The 19,876-nt window shown below is 41.9% G+C and overlaps 1 protein-coding gene across 12 annotated transcripts in view; it reads right to left on the bottom strand.

Annotated features, from left to right (window-relative positions):
- Positions 1–18,774, bottom strand: part of OSBPL6 (oxysterol binding protein like 6) — a 223,187-nt gene extending 204,413 nt beyond the window's left edge. For all 12 annotated transcript variants that reach the window (XM_073306022.2, XM_073306013.2, XM_073306012.2 and 9 more), the window contains exons 1-2: positions 18,483–18,774; positions 6,316–6,406 (exon numbers count right to left, since the gene is read on the bottom strand). The gene's annotated coding sequence lies outside the window, so the exon portion shown is untranslated. The remainder of the gene's footprint in view (positions 1–6,315; positions 6,407–18,482) is intronic.
- Positions 18,775–19,876: the final 1,102 nt, after the last annotated feature.

The raw sequence follows: 19,876 nt of genomic DNA, 5'->3' as shown, positions 1-19,876 counted from the left end.
CCAATATTTTAAGTTTCTCATGTTGACCTCGCTGACACAGTCTATTTAATTTTGGGGTTTTTTAAAATAGATTTCATTTAACTATTTTAGTTAAAAACAATTTTAACAAAAACAAACCTGATTTTAAAAAACTTGGATGTTTAACTAAATTAAAAAATTCATATGCTTGTTTTGTTAAAATATTATGTGTTTTCTGTTGAAGAAAAAAATCCAGAATACATAACATTGTTGTTTTAGTTAAATAAAACAATTTAAATGTCTGTCAGGTGATGTTCTCCTCCTAATACAGGATAGCAAGAAAATCCCCCAAATATTAACGATTAATCTGCTGAATTGGAGATAGTTCACCTCCCAACGATTTCATAAATATCTGCTTCAATTACCTTTGCTAAATGAAATAACCAAACAATCATTCATTTTCTGATATAGATGTAAAACTAATCTGAACAGTTTTCAAAATAAATCACTTTAAAAATGTATAGTGTGTACCTTCTAAAAATGAAACCTACATCTATCTCTGAGTTGTGAAGAATACCGGTGTGTATTAAGGTTATAAACAGCCACAAAAATGCACTTTTATGTAGAAATCCATGATTAAATCGAGTCTTCCTGACTAGTGATTTTAATCAATTTGATTTAAATCAAATCCACCCTGAAGGAAAGGGTGTATGGGGACCTTATACATTACTGGCCTACACCCTGTGGATTTGCATTTCTTCTCCAGGGTTAAGCCCATGCGAAGAATCCACCCTCCAGCCCCCACCTTAAAAGGACAAAGTCGGTTTTCTCAAGTACAAACATTTTTCAATAGTGGAACCTGGACTAGGGCACCCTTGGTCACCCCTCTCTCTGCTCCCCAGAGGTCAGCTGTATGGCTGCTCCCCCCAGGGAGGTCAGTTACACAGTTCTCTGTTAAAACCTGAGCCACCAGTGAGGCACCTAGGAGTGCAGATGCAGATCCAGCAAATTTCTCCTGGGTAAACCCTCTCCTGTAATAAGTGGGGAGACACTCCTATACTCCCCCACATTCCTTCTTACATCTTTCTCCAGGCCACCCTCTAAGGCACACACTTGTGTTCTCTAGAGCAGAATCTGCCCCCTGTTCAGCCATGGGCTCACAGCTAACAGCAGAAACAGACCCTTCACTGGTAAGCTTTGTACCCTCTTCCCCCTTCGAATTGGGTTTGCCTCCAGTCACAGAGTCCACGGAATCCTTAACCACCGCAGCGGTCCCCAGGATTCCACCCCCTTTCTCTGGGCTTTCTGCTATGACACATTTTCCCATGCATTATAGAGTGAGTTCTGTTCCTTGCTTAACTGCCACATCCTGGCAGCCAGCAACCTGGACAGACTCCCTGCTAAAAGAAAAGGAGTATTTGTGGCACCTTAGAGACTGACAAATTTATTTGAGCATAAGCTTTTGTGAGCTACAGCTCACTTCACTGTATGCATCCGATGAAGTGAGCTGTAACTCACGAAAGCTTATGCTCAAATAAATTTGTTAGTCTCTAAGGTGCCACAAATACTCCTTTTCTTTTTGCGGATACAGACTAACACGGCTGCTATTCTGAGACTCCCTACTGTCAGGCAAAACACTCCCATCCCCTGAGGGGAAAGCCGCCTGACGGGAGCTAGTTTTACAGAACTCCACATTTGGTAGCAAATTGCTTTGCAGGGCTGTAGAGGAATTAAAGAGACACTCTCCCTTTTCCTCAGCAGTTTCTGTAGCTTTGCTCCTTCACACTGGGGTTCAGCACAAGATTCCTCCTGGCTTCTGATAGACCCCTGGACAGCCCTAGCCACATTAAAAAAGTCATTCCCCAAAAGATTTTGTGTAGGATTCTGAGGGACTGCAGCAATAGTTAATTCAGCTTGCAAATCCCCAGTTTCCAAGTGCACTTTAGCCAAAGGCACAAGGATTTTGTGATCTCCTACTAACAAAAGCTCTGCCATCTGGTCTTGGCAGTATGTCCTTCTCCTGAACCAGGTCTATCCTGACCACAGAGATTTCTGCACCAGTATCTTTCCATGCAGGGAGTTTTTTGCCATTTATTCTGACAGCCTTCAAGTGCTTACTGCCTGGCTGTGCAGTGGCAACCTTTACAAATTCTATGTGGTACGTGGCAACTGCTTGAGGTACCTCTGTACTCTGGGTAACAGCATTTCCATGAGTTGGCTGCTGTCTGTTCCCACTCAGCACAAGGCATTTATTCCTCAGGTGCTCAGTGGAATTGCGATAGCAGCTTCTAGGCTCTTCTGCTTTTACAGGAGATTTGGGACGAGGAATGAACTTGGGGAAGGTGAGCGTCCAGCCTCCCATCCACCTTCCTTCATCCCAGGTGTAAAATGGGGACCTTTAACCCCTCTGCCTGTGATTTATTCCTACTAGGTACTTGGGATTGCTCAAATTTATCAGCATAAGCTGCACGTTCATTGGCTGTTTCCACCTTTTTATCCGATAAACACTGCTTTACATCATCATTAGACATATTCAGGAACTGTTCCTGAGCAACCAAATCACACATTCCTTCAAAGTTTATAATACCTTTTCCCCTCACCCACTTATCCAGTAGATCTCTCATTTGCTTCACATAAGCCACATTATTTAATCCAGCCCCTCTCTTAAGGCTTCTAAATTTTACTCTAAAAGTGTCAGGTGTAATCTGAAACTATTTCAAAACCAATTCCTTAAATTTACCATAATTGGAAGCATCACCCTTTGGCATCTTATTGAATATGTCCAAAGCTCTCCCAGTCAATTTTGCACCCAAAGTGGTCATCTTTTGATCATCAGGAATTGCATGGAGCAGGCACAGCCTCTCAAAGGTGATGAAGTATTTAGCAATATCACCAGATTCACTATATGGTGGATGTAACCGCTCCCACTAGTGGACTTTTATTTCTAAAGGGTCAGGGAGTATATTTATAACCGCTGTGCCAAGCCTCCACAAGACAAGGACCATGCTATACTTTAACACCAACACTCGGCCACAAGTTATGGCAAACATCCAACAGGACCATTCTTTGTTGCTGGATCTACCAGAAAGCTTGTAGTTGTTTAAAATTAGTTAACTATATAAAAAAAATGATTTTCTAAGTGCATCTTCCCAACACTCTAACACGTCTTATAGGAGATCAGAAATAAGGTGCCTCGCTTCCTGGTTTGCCAGTGGCTAGAAAAGCTACACCACCTTTTCACTACCCTTTCACCATTGAAAGAAGAACAGGAGTACTTTTGGCACCTTGGAGACTAACAAATGTATTTGAGCATAAGCTTTCGTGGGCTACAGCCCACTTCATTGGATGCATGCAGTGGAAAATACAGTAGAATGATTTTATATACACAGAGAACATGAAACAATGGGTGTTACCATACACACTATAACGAGAGTGATCAATTAAGGTGAGCTATTACCAGCAGGAGAGGAAAAAAAATTTTGTAGTGATAATCAAGATGGGCCATTTCCAGCAGTTGACAAGAATATGTGAGGAACGGGGGGTAAGGGGGAATAAACGTGGGGAAATAGTTTTACTTTGTATAATGACACATCCACTCCCAGTCTTTATTCAAGCCTAACTTAATGGTGTCCAGTTTGGAAATTAATTCCAATTCAGCAGTCTCTCACTGGAGTCTGGATTTGAAGTTTTTTTATTGCAACATTGCAATTTTTAGGTCTGTAATCGAGTGACCAAAGAGATTGAAGTGTTCTCCGACTGGTTTTTGAATGTTATAATTCTTGACGTCTGATTGTGTCCATTTATTCTTTTACGTAGAGACTGTCCAGTTTGGCCAATGTACAGAGGGGCATTGCCGGCACATGATGGCATATATCACATTGGTAGATGTGCAGGTGAATGAGCCTCTGACAGTGTGGTTGATCAGGCCCTATGATGGTGTCCCCTGAATAGATGTGTGCACAACTGTGTTCTGCCATAGTTTATCAAAGAATTACCTGTGTAATTCCCATTACTATTAATCAAAATTACATGTAAAAATCCCAATACAATTACTGCATAAAGCAATTATTTTGGAATACAATACTGGAAATATTCTCTCCAAATTTTATAAAAGACTAAAAAATGTCCAAAGTCATTATTAAAAATGCATTCCATACCATGCCACCCAGCGTTGCTGTATGAATAAGTAGTAACTGGTTTTCAAATTTTAGTAAAAATATTTTAATGAAATTTTTCACCGTTATGCTACCCACTCCAATTTTATGCTACTTGTTCAGTTTTATGCTACTTGTGAGCTGAAGACTTTTCTCTCCCCATCTTTTAGCATTACATATGTAGAGCCCTGCAAATCCCGGATATCCGCTTCACATCCACAGATGCGGATATCCGCGAACCATTTTTGCAGTTAGTGGATCAGATACAGATACAACCTCGCAGGGCTCTACTCACTGGAGGCGCCTGGCCCGCAGCGTCCAGCTCAGGCAGTCCGGGGGGCTCAGCGCGCTCGGAGCTGGCAGCCAGTGGCTGGGCGGCAGGCCAGAGTCGGGACTGTCCAGCACCCACTCACCGCACCACTTCCTGTCCAACAGCTCGGCCCCTTGGGCAGCGCCAGCATCCCTACCACGGCCTGGCCAGGCAGCACTGGCCGTGCTCCCAGTCCTGGGCTTGCCAGTTCCTGGGCAGCAGGGCCCGCCCCCCGCCACAGGTATTGGAGTAGGCGGGGCCCTGGCGCCCCCACTCCTTCACTTCACTGTGATGCAAAACGCACTGCTGCTGCCGCCGTGTGACATCGCTCGCGAGCCCTCAGGAGCAGCACGCAATGTGACGCCCCTTCCCCCAAGCCTTCCCCAGTGCTGTCCCTTCTCCTCAAGACCCCATCCTCACGCTGCCTCTTCTCTGCGAGACCCCACCTCCCCACTCACTCCCTTCCCCCAATTCCCCCTGCTAGCCCTTGTGAGATGACTTGCTGCTGCGGGTGCAGATGCGGATGCAGGTAAAACACAGCTAGCCGATCGCAGGTTGATCCTGGTGGATGTTCATCGGATGCAGATCCACATTTTTGTATCTGCGCAGGGCTCTATACATATGGGACTCACCAGTGTTCTTTTGAGATCTGTAAGTCCTGCCCGAGAGGAGGAGCATAAGATGAGTTCAGCACATTACACTGGTGTTGAAGATGGTCAGAGAGAGAACCTGAGAAACACACAACTCTTGTGTGTGTAATCATGTTTTATTGTACAGAATTCAGTAATAAACAGGATCTGAAAGCCAAGACTGTAACTATGTGTGTGTGGAAGAACTGCTACTCCAGTATGTGAAAAACAAAATTATGCAAAAACAAAAAGACATTGAGACCTCTCTCCTCTGTAGAAGTGACACATTCATTGACTCTAGATGATTAGGTCACCTAAAGACCTGTACGTGACACTAATGGTAAACCCTCCTGAGGGTTTTCACAACAATTTTTGAAGACGGGTGTCTCCTCAGCATGTACACAAGAGAAAGAGAGGGAGGTGCAATGTACTTTTACAGCCCAAACACAAAGGCTCCTTAAGTAGTAAATGATCACTTTAATCTAAACTGATCAAATACTTAACTCTGCTGTTTGGTAAGGCGATATACTTATGAGGATTAAGTGAATAATTTTGGAAACATACAATTTAACCTTGTTTGCTAATGAACTTTTGATATTCCGGGATGCAACTTTTGAATGTTTCAGTGATCCAATAAATTACCATATGGAGTTTCTAATTTATACAAATAATTGATTCATTAATCAATCACCTCATAATCTATAAAATGTAAAGAAATTCTTTATACTACAATCTAAACAATCCCACTCAGTGGGAAAGTGCATACAAAAGTACCTCTGAAGTATTATCATATAGCTTATTCGGCTCTAGTACTGAATTTGTGGTTGCTTGGAGAGGGTTGTTTTAATCATTCTCCCTTCAGTCAGTTTACAAAAACATAAGGAATGTGTGACCAACTCTTCAAAACTGCCATTAAAATCAAAGAATGTTTTGCTTAAGCAAGGATTGCAGAATTGACCCCAACACTTCATCCAGTTTGTGATTATTTTTGTACACAACACCCAAAAGCTTACTACCCAACAAATAAAAGACCATGATATGAGGATTTCAATAGCTCAGACATAGGTGAGAGGTTTATTGCAGGAGTGGGTGGGTGAGATTTGGTGGCCTACATTGTGCAGGAGGTCAGATTAGATGATCATAATGGTCCCTTCTGACCTTAATATCCTTGAATCTATTAAAAAGACTTGCCCTTGCCCCAATGATTTCATAATCTCAGGCCCCAGTCCTGCAAACATTTACATATTTGCTTAACTTTACTCACATGAGTAGTTCAACTGAAGTGTCTGCGGGATCAGATCCTAAGGTCCCTCCTACCATGTATGTAATCCATCAGTGTACTGCAAGATCTGGGCCTAAATTTAAAGACGACAGTAGGAATGAGCATAATAATAGGAGAAGGGTGGAGAGGACAAGGAAAACTATAACAAAGATAAACACAGTTACTCATATTGGTTATGTGTACATCTCAGTGATTCCATTAAAGTTTTGTTTATAATGGATTTCTATATAATAAAATATCTTTCAGAGACTGCATATATTTCAAGCTGAATTTTATCAATTGTTTTGAATACTAGCCATTATTTCTTATCTAATTTGTCAACAAGTGCAGATATTTGGAAATTTCTTAAGCAAATGAGAAATAAGATTATCTGAATGACTTTAAGTACAAACAGCTAAAAGATCTTTTTTGCAGACAGCAAGTAACCCCAGTCCATAAACAGATTCATTTAAGGTTTTGTTTTTGAAATACCTCATCACACCCTTTTGACACATTTTTAGATTCTAATTAACCAAGATCATTTTTAGAAGTACACAATAAGAGGTGCAAATTCAAGATACCTGCAGCATACATGGCAATTTGTTTCAGCCAACTTTTCAACGTGGTAAAGCTGCCAGAAACATTGGAATATATGAAATGGAATAAAACTGTCATACCACCCACAAACACATTATCACTTCCCAGCATAAAACTCACATCTCTTACAACTTATAAAAAGTCCACAACTCAAATGAAATGAGAGGAGAACAAATAAAAGAAAGAAAAAACTGTACAGCAACCACTGAAAACATGTTCTGATGCCAAGAAACAGCACTTGCTTTACTGTGAGATACTATGGACTTTTACAATAGTGTTAAGAGTCTGAGTTACACCAACTAATGCTAAAAAATCCAAAGTTAAATAGACACTCCGAGCCAGCTCCAAAGCGGCTGTAAAAAAAGCATAATTCTATTAGCCTTTCTGGAGCTACACACCAATTTAGGACAACTGAAGATTTGGCCTACCATCTTTAATTCACCTCACTATATATTAATCCTGGGGGCATTCTGTGCCAAAAAATAAAAATTCTGTGCCAAAAAAATAAAAATTATCCACACTATTTTAAAATTCTGCCAGTTTTATTCGTCAATAAATAAATGCAGAGGCTCCAGCATCGCAGTGGGGAGCACAGGCCACTGGCTGCACAAAGGTGGGAGATCACCCTGCAGCCTCCCCACCCCAGAAACACGGACTCAGTGGTGAAGCTGTATCCAACCCTGACACAGCACAAGGCCTGGGCCTGCCCCAGAAACACCCTGGGTGCAGGCAGCTCAGTGTGGGGTCTAGGTGTGGGGGGATCTGGATGCACAGAGGCTTATTGGGTGGGGTCCAGGTGCAAGGGCAATGAGACTCTGCCAGGGCTTCCAGGTGAAAGTGATTGGGGATCAGCAGAGGAATCTGAGTGCTGGGGGAGTGGGGCTTGGTGGGGTGGGGTTCTGGGTGCAGCTAACTGGGGGTCAGTGGTGTGGGGGTCCGGATTTGGGGGCTCAGGGTGGTGCAGCAGGGTGGGGCAGGGCTTGTTGGGGGGCAGGGGTTGAGTGCAGGGTATTCAGTGGGAGGTGGTCTGGGTACAGGGGTGGGGGCCTGGAGTGCAGGGTGCTCCAGAGGAGGTGTTAAGGTTCAATGGGGTGGGGTTCGGGTATGGAAGGCTGGAGGTTCCGGATTTACCAGATGAGTCTTGGGGGGCAGTGTCTGGGTATGGGAGGTCCAGATGCATGCGGGTTGGGTGGATAGGGGAGCAGCTCCCCATACCATGACCCCTCACCCCGCAGATGAGGAGCGATGGGGGCAGGAAGCAGCTGCAGCTGGTGGAGGTTTCTGGGGGTGGGTCTGACACAGCCCCAGCCACTCCTTGCAGGGAAAGAGGAAATCCCACCCTCCTGCCTCCAGCCCAGCTGGGACTCGCAGCTAATCCTGGCTCAGGGTAGGAGGCACTGGCTGGGTATCCCCAGCCCAGCAATGATTTACCTCTCAGTGGCTGCTCCAGGTGCCTGAAAAAATGTACCTGTGCAGCTAGGGAGTGGTGCGTGACTCTGCTCTTGCAGCTTCCCTTTGCTTCCCTGTCAGAAAGTCATTTTTCTGCAGGGAAGCAAAGAAATCTGTGGGGGGACATGAATTCTGTGCATGCACAGTGGCGTAGAATTCCACCAGGAGTAATATATTATATAAAAGGCATATAAGTTGAGAAGTGTTTTTATTTTATTTTTCTGAGTTTGGGTACATTATGACCTATATCAGATCCTTATTATTATTTGCAAACAGTTTTTATATCCTATTTCCTTATTATTTCTGCCATGTAATTATGCACCCAGGATGTGTGGTATCAGTACGTATAGTAAATAAATAATGCTTATTAAACCAGGTCCTAATTGATTGCCAAAAATATTTATTTTTAGTAGATGCTGTTTATACAAAGACCTTTTCTTATATTTAGTGTCTTAAAATGACTAAATCTGTTTTTAATTTGGTGAAATTCAGTGAAGTCAATGGCAAAGCTCCCATTCACATCAATGGTCCCAGGATTTCACCACTTATGTCCAAAGTGGATCTTAGAATAAGTTTTTACAACCATGCTTATAAAAGGCTTAAAACATTGACCAATTCTTCATGCTACCACATAAATAAGTTAGCCTGCACATTCTCATCGGGAATTTTATTCACAAATAGAAAAAAATAAATCCAACATTGAGAAGATAATGGACCGTGTACTAAAAAGTAGTATGGTTTATAGAGAATGGATCGTGCTAGACAACTTGATTTCTTTTTTGACGTAACTACACAATTAGAGCCACTCTCTTAATTCAAATCCCTCCTTAAAGGGTCTCTGTAAACTTAATTTTTCCACAAATTGACCCATTTCAATTATTTTAGTTTCTAATAAAGTACCTTTAAACAGGATGTCATTATATTTTTAGTAATTCCTTATAAATCCTGTTCAGAGTTTTTCTGCTCCCCTGTTGATGTTTATAAGGATCTTTTTAGCAAATGAGAAAATGATTATACAGAGTAACAGTGAAACCGAATTATAAACAAAATGCTACCAAATGTACAAAGTAAATAAACTAAAAAGAGTGGAAAAATATTATTTCCCCACTAACATTTTTCATAATCTTAAGTATTACATGTAAATGCAGTAGGTACAAAATAAATTATAATAATGCTAGTGGATTATTAGAATGCAATAGTTAATATATTTAAGTAAAGAATAGTATACCTCAGCGGTTCTCAAACTTTTGTACCGGTGACCCCTTTCACACAGCAAGCCTCTGAGTGCAACACCCCCGCTTATAAATTAAAAAAAGTTTTTTTATATTTAAACACTATTATAAATTCTGGAGGCAAAGTGGGGTGGAGGCTAACAACCCGTGACCCCCCATGTAATAACCTCACGACCCCCTGAGGGGTCCAGTTTGAGAACCCCTGGTATATCTTATCCATTTTTTTTAAATTAATGCAAGCTGGTTGTAGTAGGAACATTGGCTGAAGGCCAATAAAGAGTAATGTAAAGTGGTAATATATCTAACTGGGGGAAGTGCAGTAGAGATTGGTATTTGATCTTATTTAGCATCTCTATTTATGATGATCTGAAAGAAGGAGTTAACAACTTCAGAGGATATTAAATTAAGAAGAGTGGCAAACCCCAAACCATACCTCCCAAAGGAAGACAAAACAGTTTTAAATAAGGGGGAGAAACCTGGAAAACAATTATGCCAGAAGAGATGTGCAGTGACAGTAGACAGCAAATTATAAGTGAATATGCAATATGAGATGGCAGCTATAAAGGCCAGGACAATTTTGAACTGCACAGTCACAGGCATTACATCACATAGCAGGAATATAACAGTCCCTCTGTAAACTGAATTCATACACTGAATAACACTCTTGAAGAATGTAAACAACAAGTAGGGAGAGTAATTATTTAGAATCGTAAAGGAAGCTCCAACTAGGAACAACAAGAGGAAATCAGAAAGGGTTGAATATCAGGAAGGTTCCTTGCAGTGAGTTCTCTTACAAGCCGTGGAAAAGCCTTGAGAGAAGCAAGAGGTGGCATTCATATTTGGGTCTTTTAAAACTGGAGTGAACAAAATTAGAAAAGGTACTGTAGGCTTTTGAAAAGGATCAAGCAATTAACAAAATCCCATCCACCACCTCCTTCACCTAAATTACATCTATATTACTGTTCCATGAATCTGATAAACTCAGGAAAATAGTCCAAAATAAATAAAATCATGACGTGGAATTTGTGAACTTGAAACCCATAGATTCTGCCTCCTCCTATTGCAAGTACACTATTAGTAATAGAAATAAACATTTAAAACTGGTAGTGCATATTTTTTCTTTCCACAGGTGGATGGACAGCAGCCATTATGCATATACAAGTTGTCTCCTTTCATTCATTCTGGCAACTGACAAGAGCGAACAACCATTTTACAAATTTCAAAAGCAGGTTTTGAATCACTGGAGGGAGGAAATAGGAATCAGTTGGTAATAACTAACCTTGTATCATAGCTGCAGCTTAAAATTATTTCTATATCCCTAAACTCAATTATAATACATACGTAGGCAGATTTATCAAAGTCTTGTGAATGTCTCAGGGTTAGCCAGTTCGACTGATTCTAACCCTAATCTTTTGATTACATTTCAGTCTATCCTAGTAGTCCTGAAGTTACATTTAATGAGAAAATGTAACAAGACCAGTATTAATTAGAGGAATACAACAGAAGTCCCTCAGTCTCTTTTTTCTTTAGAAGAATCTTACACAACTGTTTGTAGTGGTCACGAGTTTGGGCTTCAACCCCACTGTATAATGTGCAATTGCTACTGAATTATGTCTCCAAAAACTCATGGTAAAAAAAAAGATACATTTTTTGCATTATGTACCACTTTTGCAAATGACATGCTGCATATAGTCAATGTGGTAACAGAGCAGTGATTTTACATGCGGATTACATCAGCAACAGTAGCAGAGACAGAGAGAAGCCGGCTACATTAAACTGTCATTTGTGTCTGTACATACAGGGTAAGTGTCTGTGCGATTTGCATAGTCAGATAGATGCAGTGTAGAGCCTTAGACTGTTACAGAAATGCTATAATTTTCAATCAGAGAACAGTCTGGTTTTGATCATGACCTTCGCACCAAAGAAAACTAAAAGAGGTTGGCGGCTAATACCAAGCTACAATCAGCAGGAGTTATGTCTGAAAGAAGCAGAGGTCTCAGATATAAATGAATTTGGAAAGTTAGACTTCATTTAGCTGAAAGGAACAGAGAAATGAAAAGAAGTGGGATCTCAAGCTGGAAAAACCATTACATTAAGCATATGGAATTTCTGAAAGTATGGAACCAGTCTTCCAACAGTGATGGTATTGTGGATCAGAATCATTGTGTGATTTCACCTGTTTCTGTATTTCATATTGAGCCCTTATTTCTGTTTTTATTGACTGTGATATTTTAATTTCTTTTGGAATATTTGTAAAAAAGCAAAAACAAGGACATAGGCATCTTTTGAAAAAAATGTTTACATAATAAAACATAGATTAACAAACAAAAAACACAGACCCGATGTAAGCAAAACACAGTTACTCTCCTTGAGGATAGATATGTGATGCTAGTATATCACACCTTGACCCTAACTATTGGGTCCTCACCAATGTCAGCTAGAGTTGTGTTCTCAATGACAGTCAGATTCCAACTAACTGCTTTACATCTAAACTCCCACCTTTTATCTATTGCCTTTACCACACCACTGGTCACCTTCTCTGGCAGCTGGCCCATCAGCTGCTATTGTATGGAGACCATTTTGGATCTGCAGGTTGTACCTTCTTTTCTTGTATCTAGTATATTTTTGTTAATTTCTATACCCCCTATCTCCATGGTTTTAGCTTTCTTGTTTCCCGTGCTGCTAGCCACCCTAACTGGCAGTAATCTGATAGCTAGTACTCATGGAAAAGCAGCTTCCACCTGCTATTTTGCTAGGGTGCCCCTCCTCAGGGCTCAAAACTGGAGAAGCTTTTATTGTGCAGGTGAAAACCCAGACCTCAGCACAGCCTGATTAGTGCCATTCTCCTGAGAAAGAAGAGCAAGCCATTCTCTATCTGAATCCTTTTCTCTCACACCTGAGGCAGTACATCATCCTCAAAGTAGCACCATTACCTTCATGTGAGATGAAATTTTACTCACTACAGTATTTTGGGGAAGGAGCAGGAGGGGAAGCAGGGACTGTGAATTGTTTGTGTGAATGAGATCACAGGGATTCATAAACTAACTATTCAGTAATCCCTAAATAACTCAGGGAAAAGAGTTCTCATGCACCTGCTAGGTCATCTTTTCCTCCTCACATTCCCCATGCCCCACTCTCTAAAGGCCAAATTCATCAGACACCAACTACCAGAGGCTATGAGAGATGGAGTCCCTAAGCAATGCCCAGGGATAGCACTCTGGCAGGAATACCAACACTCTCCAGCTGAGGATGACAAGAGGGCTGAGTTTCTCACCAGGGCAATATCTACCTCTGGTTATTAAATTTATTCCTCTAGCTAGCAGGGCCTAATTCAAGCCCCAATAATAATATTCTGTATAACCTCAGTTACTTTAAGAAGGCTTAAGTCTTCCAGCTCCGGCTAGAGGTCTTACTTAATTCACATTTTATTTTTATCTTACTATAAGTTAAAATATATATTATTTCTTCAGGAAACAAAATTAATTTTGTGTTGAAAAAATAGTAATTTCTTAAAATGTAAAATAAACCTAGCTCTAGAGAATTCAAAACAAGAGGCAAATAATTGAATTTGGTTTCTAAAACTACAGCTATTCTATTTGCTACATTGGGGCACTTCTAAAAGGTTGTTATACAAATCCTCCTAATCTTTAATAAAATATAATTGTAATTTCCTGACAGGACTTGAGCTTCACGTTAAAGATAAGAGGTTAACTTTCTGGTGGTTTTTAAAGCTGAAACTTCCAATTCCCTCCCTGCTCTCATTTTCTCTGTTAGTAGCAGTAAGGCTTTAAACATCAAATCTCAAGCAAGAAAGTTTTTAGAAACTGAAAGAGAGGGGCCCTGAAAACTCACCAGCTACATCTGGACAGCCACTTTGCCCAAGCTTTCCTCCAAAGCCCTGTCCTTAACAGTATTTGACCTGTTGCAGTCTTTTTCCTGAAAGCTTCCTCTGCCTTTAATTTTATCTAATAGTGCACAAAAAAAGTAAGGTATATGGGACTTGTTTTTAATTGGCTATTGGGGAACTCACATTGAGATCATCTGATAACCTTCCCTTAATCCTTCCCTCAAAGAGAAACTTCAAAACCCATTCCCTTCAGACCCTTGCTGCTGCCATCACTGTAACAAACGTCCCTAGTGGAGGAACATAACAGAATTTCCATTAACCAGAATTGATGAACTAGTATATAGTAATGAGTCACAACTGCCTCAAAGTCTATATGGAAGGTAGCTGAACATTGCAAGTTCATATTTACAAACTGGAAAATTATCCCAATCTGAAGATAGTACAATTAAATGCAAATCTTAAGGAAACTGTTAATAAAAAATCAGATTTCTGTAACTTCTAATAGTGTTTTTCATTTTTGTCTAACCATAGTCACCATCAAACCCACATTCTGAAATGTCAATAATTCAACACCATTACAGCCCCTGTGCACATGTATTTAAGGTTTGCACACTGATGTAGGACCTTTGCTACGAGCTTAGTGGACTAGAACCTTGCTGTAGCAAAATATGCTCAACCAAAGAAAGAGGTTGAGTACACTCATTCTGTTATTGCAAAGGATAGTAAACTTTTTAAGTAAGCGAGGCAAATCAAATTCAGATAAAGAACCACAACCCCTTAGGAACTTTAGGGGAAAATACCCAAGAGAACCTTTAGGGAACAAGAGGTGAATCCCCCATATCAGAATATCATCCCCCTCAACTTCATCTCCAGGAACAACCATCTCTCCCCGCTCCAGGAGGGCAGCAGACTTCAAATTTAGCAGATAACAAGTACACAGGACATGTTTGAAAAATGGGCTCTGCAGGAATTCCAGGATACCACCCCTAATCTTTCATAATGATCTTTTGGAAAAAGGTGTCTAGAAAACATTAAAATTCAGGAGAGATAGGAATGCTAAAACAATTTATCCACTTCTCCGTATATAAGGCAAGTCCCCTGATCAGGGCAGGCTTAGTCCACACAACAGTAGAAACATTTTAGCAAGTTGAGCTGCATCCAGTTTCCCTACCCACTGCAAATCTGATACAGATGGTAGAAGAGCACAGGAATATTGAACCAAACAGCTAGCCTTCCACAGAGAAACAATCCCTAGTGAGATAAAGATGTTCCGTGGAGCTAAAAGCACAGACACGTAGAAACCTTAAGCCATATATAACAGAATTATTTGAGAAAACCTTCTACTCACCCAAGAATTGAAGCTGAAGGCACCCTGAGAAACCAAAGATGAAGCCTCCCCCAAACCTAGAAACCAATCTGAAGTGAATCAGAAGCCCTCACTCCCCAAAAAATCTGAAGGTACTGAAGCAAATCACCAGTCTCCCAAGAGTGGTTATAGAACTTTCTCTATACAAATACACCAAGATTAAGAAACTAAAGGAAAGTGAATTAGGTACAATTAGCATTATGAATATATTCTCCCTTCACCTGACATCAAGCACTGGCACTGGAGTAAGGAAGTAGCCATGGAGATTAGCAATGCTGTCTTTAGGGGAAAACTCGTGAAAAGAAGGGGCAAGGCTTCCTATGTTGCCTGACTATAACATTAGAATGCTCTTCCCTTTAATAAGGACGCCACACTGAACTGTGGTATTATCAGGGAGACACTAAAGAATTGTATTTCCTTTTTAGTTGAGGTTAGTTGGTGGGGAATATTCATTATAATTAGGTGTGACGGGTTATTAAGTTTACTTTTACATAAGTTCTTGTATTTGTCTGTGGACAAAGTTGTATTTTTAAAAGATTCTGAAACGTTTTATTATATACTCTGTTAAGCAGACCCCTTCAGGTATCAGCATCTAAAATTAAAATGTATTTCTACAGGAACAGATGACCAATGGTCTGCCATGGTACAACCATTCCTAAGCTTAAAGAAGATAAAAGGAATGGAGCCAAGATAAAAATCAGAAGTCTAAAAAAGTTGTATCAGAACCTTTGAGCATCAGAGGACTGAGGAAAAAAGTCAGTTTCATGAGGCAACTGAGCACAAAGGGCCAAATGGTAAATGAGGCAGCCAACACCATAAAGAGCCAGGAGTGTGCTAAGGAAACTGGTGAAAGCTTGGAGAGATACTGAGAGGAGAGAAAGAGTTTTTCCGACTACAGTAGAATCTTCAAAGTTACGAATACCAGTGTTAACCAGTCAACCACACAGCTCATCTGGAACTGGACCTATGAAATCAGGCAGCAGCAGAGACTAAAAATATATAGATAGAGAGAGAGTACAGTACTCTGTTAAATGTAAACTATTAAAAAAAGGGTAATTTTAAAAAAGATTTGACAAGGTAGGAAACTGTATCTGCTTGTTTCATTTAAATTAAGATGGTTAAAAGTAGCATTTTCCTTCTGCATAGTAAAGTTTCAAAACTGTATTAAATCAACATTCAGTTGTAAACTTTTGAAAGAATTACCATAACGTTTTGCTCAGAGTTACAAAACACCTCCATTCCTGAGGTGTTCGTAACTGAGGTTCTACTGTATAGTACTTTTCAATCACAAGTACTATATTATGTCCCAATTATGTATTCACCTGGGGAAAACTCTTTTTTCAGATATATCTTTACCATTTATCTATATTGGAAAGATGTTGATTAAAAATATATTCTAAAGAAATATGCAAATACTAAATCTCATACTTGACGCTTAAATCAATACAAATGTAAGTAATTTATTTAAAATGGATATGAGAGAAGTAGTAAGTCTTCTGCCTCTGTCAACTTTAATAAATGAAAAGAAAAAACTCTGGTCATTAATTCTTCAAGTAACACTAAATTGAACTTCACCATTTCATCTTATTGAATTTCTGAAATATTACAGTTGTTTCAGATTATATTAGCCACCTTTGGGTAACCTCTAAAAGTCAAGGTCATGTTATTTACATAAAGATTAAAAGTTTAATTGTGGTAGGTATGGATATAAGAACAAAGGCTAGTTATTATATATGATAAATATTACAATCCAACCAGGACTACATTATAAAGAAAATACAATATATTTGATGAGACTTTAATCTTTGAGCCAGTGTCATCTTGCAAGTTACTCATCTAGTGAATAGAAAATCTGTTAGTCATGCAGTGAAATAAACTAGTTCCATTAAAACTCAGCTATGGATATTTGGGGAATAAATTTAATCAGTTTCTTGCACTTTAACTAAGTAATAAATAATTTAGAGTATACACTAGTAGCAGAAGAAGAATATTCTCTATTTTTTTAAAAGCCTGCCTAAGCAGGACTTTTCTCTTTAGTCCTCCAGTGAGGTTCATGAATATTTCTGAACCAATATGTTAACATACACAAGTTACACTGCAGTTTGTTGTTCGACCTTGGAAACCTAATTCACTTTGAGAAGCACAGCAAGGTCTTCTGTTTCACTGGTTATTAGTCCATAATATCTGCATTGCTGCTTTATTTGATAGGAATATCAACAGTGCAGACTTCCAGAATGCTGAAGTGGTTATAAAATATACCTGAAGGGGGGACAGTGACAAAACCCAGGTCAGATGATCATGTTAAGCATTAGAACTTTGGGGGTTGGGGGAATGATTTCCAAAACACACAGTTTTAAATAATCTGCACAAACTCAAGAAGCTTGTTATGCTCTTGTAGCACTCCTCACAAATTAAAAATACAGGGCATTCTTTTACTTTTGGGAACCAGTTGGGAAAAAATGAAAAGCTACTGTCTGTAATAGTGTAGCAACTTCCTGAGTAAAATTTTCATTTACAATTCATGTTAACAAAAGCCACACACAATTTATGAAGAAACATTTTAAATGGCTCTGCCCCATTTCCACTGAGTCAGTTATATAATACCATGCCCTACAGCCAGTTCCAGATGTTTAAGCTTCATCTAGAGGTTTATCCCAGCCATTGTTACAGTACCATATCACAACTTTTAAAGCATCCATATCCAGCTTCTTTTATTAGATACAAGCATAGCATCTTTCTTCATTCCTAGCTTTGCTGGTGGTATAGTGCATGCAGTGAGAAAACTTGCTCTATGCAGGAAACATATCTTGACTGCAATGCAAACACTATTCCTATCAATCATCATCATCATCCTTTCCAGCATCAGCTGGGAAATGAAGACATATCATCCTGCGTGAGTGTGTGTAGGCACCCCACCAACAGAAACTGGGAAAGTCAGACGTTAGCCATTGTAATGTATCTATCTCCCACCAGTTTGAAACAGACTTGTCCCTATGTACATGAGTGATTGTGTGTTTGCCCCCACCAATGCCTGATGGAAAACACAGACATGCCCTTGGATGTGTGTGTGGCATTCTCAGTCTTCAGTGTGAGCTGAGAAATTCAACCATTTGTGTGTGTGCGAGCATACACACACATCCCAGCCTGTACATGCAGCCATGGCCTGTATGTGTGCACGCGCATGTCTGCCCGTCTGTCCCAGTCTGAGCCGGCAAATGCAGCCTGGGCCCCATCTCTGTGTCTCTCTGTCCCAGTATGTGCTGATAAAAAAAAAAGCATCCATGGTCCCCTCTGTTGTGCGCATCATGCCAGAAGGCGACAATGCAGAACTTCAGAGGCTCGGTCACCTGGATCCCGCGTAGATTTTTTGTTGAAGTCCAGGCAATGAAGCTCACCGGCTCCTTTCCGCTTTTCCGGTAACATGCATCAGTTATTCTCCATCCAGCTGCAATTCCCGGCCAGTCTGACATCGACTGGGGTGGGGGAGGAGGACTGCTGCTGCTGCAGCATCCCCTTACCTCAGGCGCACCCTCCTGCTCCCCCTAGGCTATGCAGTCACCTGAAATGTGCGCCCGCCCGCCCGCCCGCCATGCCCCCCGGCGCGCACACACCCAGCCCCTGGCCGAGGAGCCCCAGCCTGTGCAGGCTGCAGCCCCCGCTGCCCACTGCAGGCACCCACCTGGTAGCGCGGCGCGCTGGAGTCGCTGCAGCCGGGGGATGCCGGCGGCGGGCTGGCTGAGGCCGGGTCCCCTCACGCACGGAGAGGCTGGGGTCGGGGGGGTCCCCGCCCTTGAGCTGTGTGCAGGGCGGGTGCTGCTGCAGCGGGCTCCTCCGCCGGGCCGTGCTCGCCGACTGCCGGGCGTCTCTGCCTCGTTGCACAGGGCAGCGGAGAGGCGGGCTGGGCTCTGCCAAGACGCGGACGCCTGGAGTGCGGCGGCCACGGAGCGGGATTCAGAGCCAAGCCCTTCTCCCTGCCCAGCGGGCGGGAGGCGCGGCCAATTCGCTGACCCTGCCCCCGCCCAGCCTGCAGCCCAGCCGCGGGGGAGGCGCAGGCCGCGCATGGAGGAGGCAGCAGCGCCCTGCCCCGGCCGGCAGACAGGCCTGGGTGCGTGCAAGCGGGGTGGCAGGCTGAGACAGGGCAAGGCTCGGCTCCTGCCCTGGCAGCTGTTCCTGCCGGGGTGGGGGGTAATGGCTGGTAACCACAATAGTCAGAGCGCTTCACTCCCCTGTGGGCGCACTTACAGCCCCCCCCCCCCAGGTGTTTTACAGCCCTGCAGCATATTCCCCCTTCAGCCACAGCTAGACCAGTCCAAAGCGCCTTTACACTTCACTGCCTCCACACTAGGGGCGGTTGTGCCCCTTCAACGGCCCCGGCCTAGTGATAGCGGTACAGTGCAGACTAGGCCTGATCCTAGTTAGCTCCAGCACAGACCAGACCACTGCAGCCACAAACGCCCTTCAAATGAATGATGCTCAACACAGATACTGGGATTAATCACAGGGATTCATAGAATATCAGGGTTGGAAGGGACCTCAGGAGCTCATCTAGTCCAACCCCCTACTCAAGCAGGACCAACCCCAACTAAATCATCCCAGCCAGGGCTTTGTCAAGCCTGACCTTAAAAACCTCTAAGGAAGGAGATTCCACCACTTCCCTAGGGGACCCATTCCACCCTCCTAGTGAAAAAGTTTTTTCCTAATATCCAGCCTTAACCCCCCCCCCCCCCGGCTGCAACTTGAGACCATTGCTCCTTGTTCTGTCACCTGCTACCATTGAGAACAGCCTAGATCCATCCTCTTTGGAACCCCCTTTCAGGTAGTTGAAAGCAGCTATCAAATCCCCCCTCATTCTTCTCTTCTGCACATGAAATAATCCCAGTTCCTTCAGCCTCTCCTCATAAATCATGTGCTCCATCCCCCAATCATGTTTGTTGCCCTCCGCTGGATGTCTTCCAATTTTTCCACATCCTTCTTGTAGTGTGGGGCCCAAAACTGGACATAGTACTCCAGATGAGGCCTCACCAATGCCAAATAGAGGGGAATGATCACATCCCTCAGTCTGCTGGCAATGTT

The sequence above is a fragment of the Lepidochelys kempii genome, chromosome 11 (assembly GCF_965140285.1).
Source record: "Lepidochelys kempii isolate rLepKem1 chromosome 11, rLepKem1.hap1, whole genome shotgun sequence".
Classification (NCBI taxonomy): Eukaryota; Metazoa; Chordata; order Testudines; family Cheloniidae; genus Lepidochelys; species Lepidochelys kempii.
The sequence above is the reverse complement of the archived record's forward strand: the minus strand, read 5'-3'. Positions and strand labels throughout refer to the sequence as shown.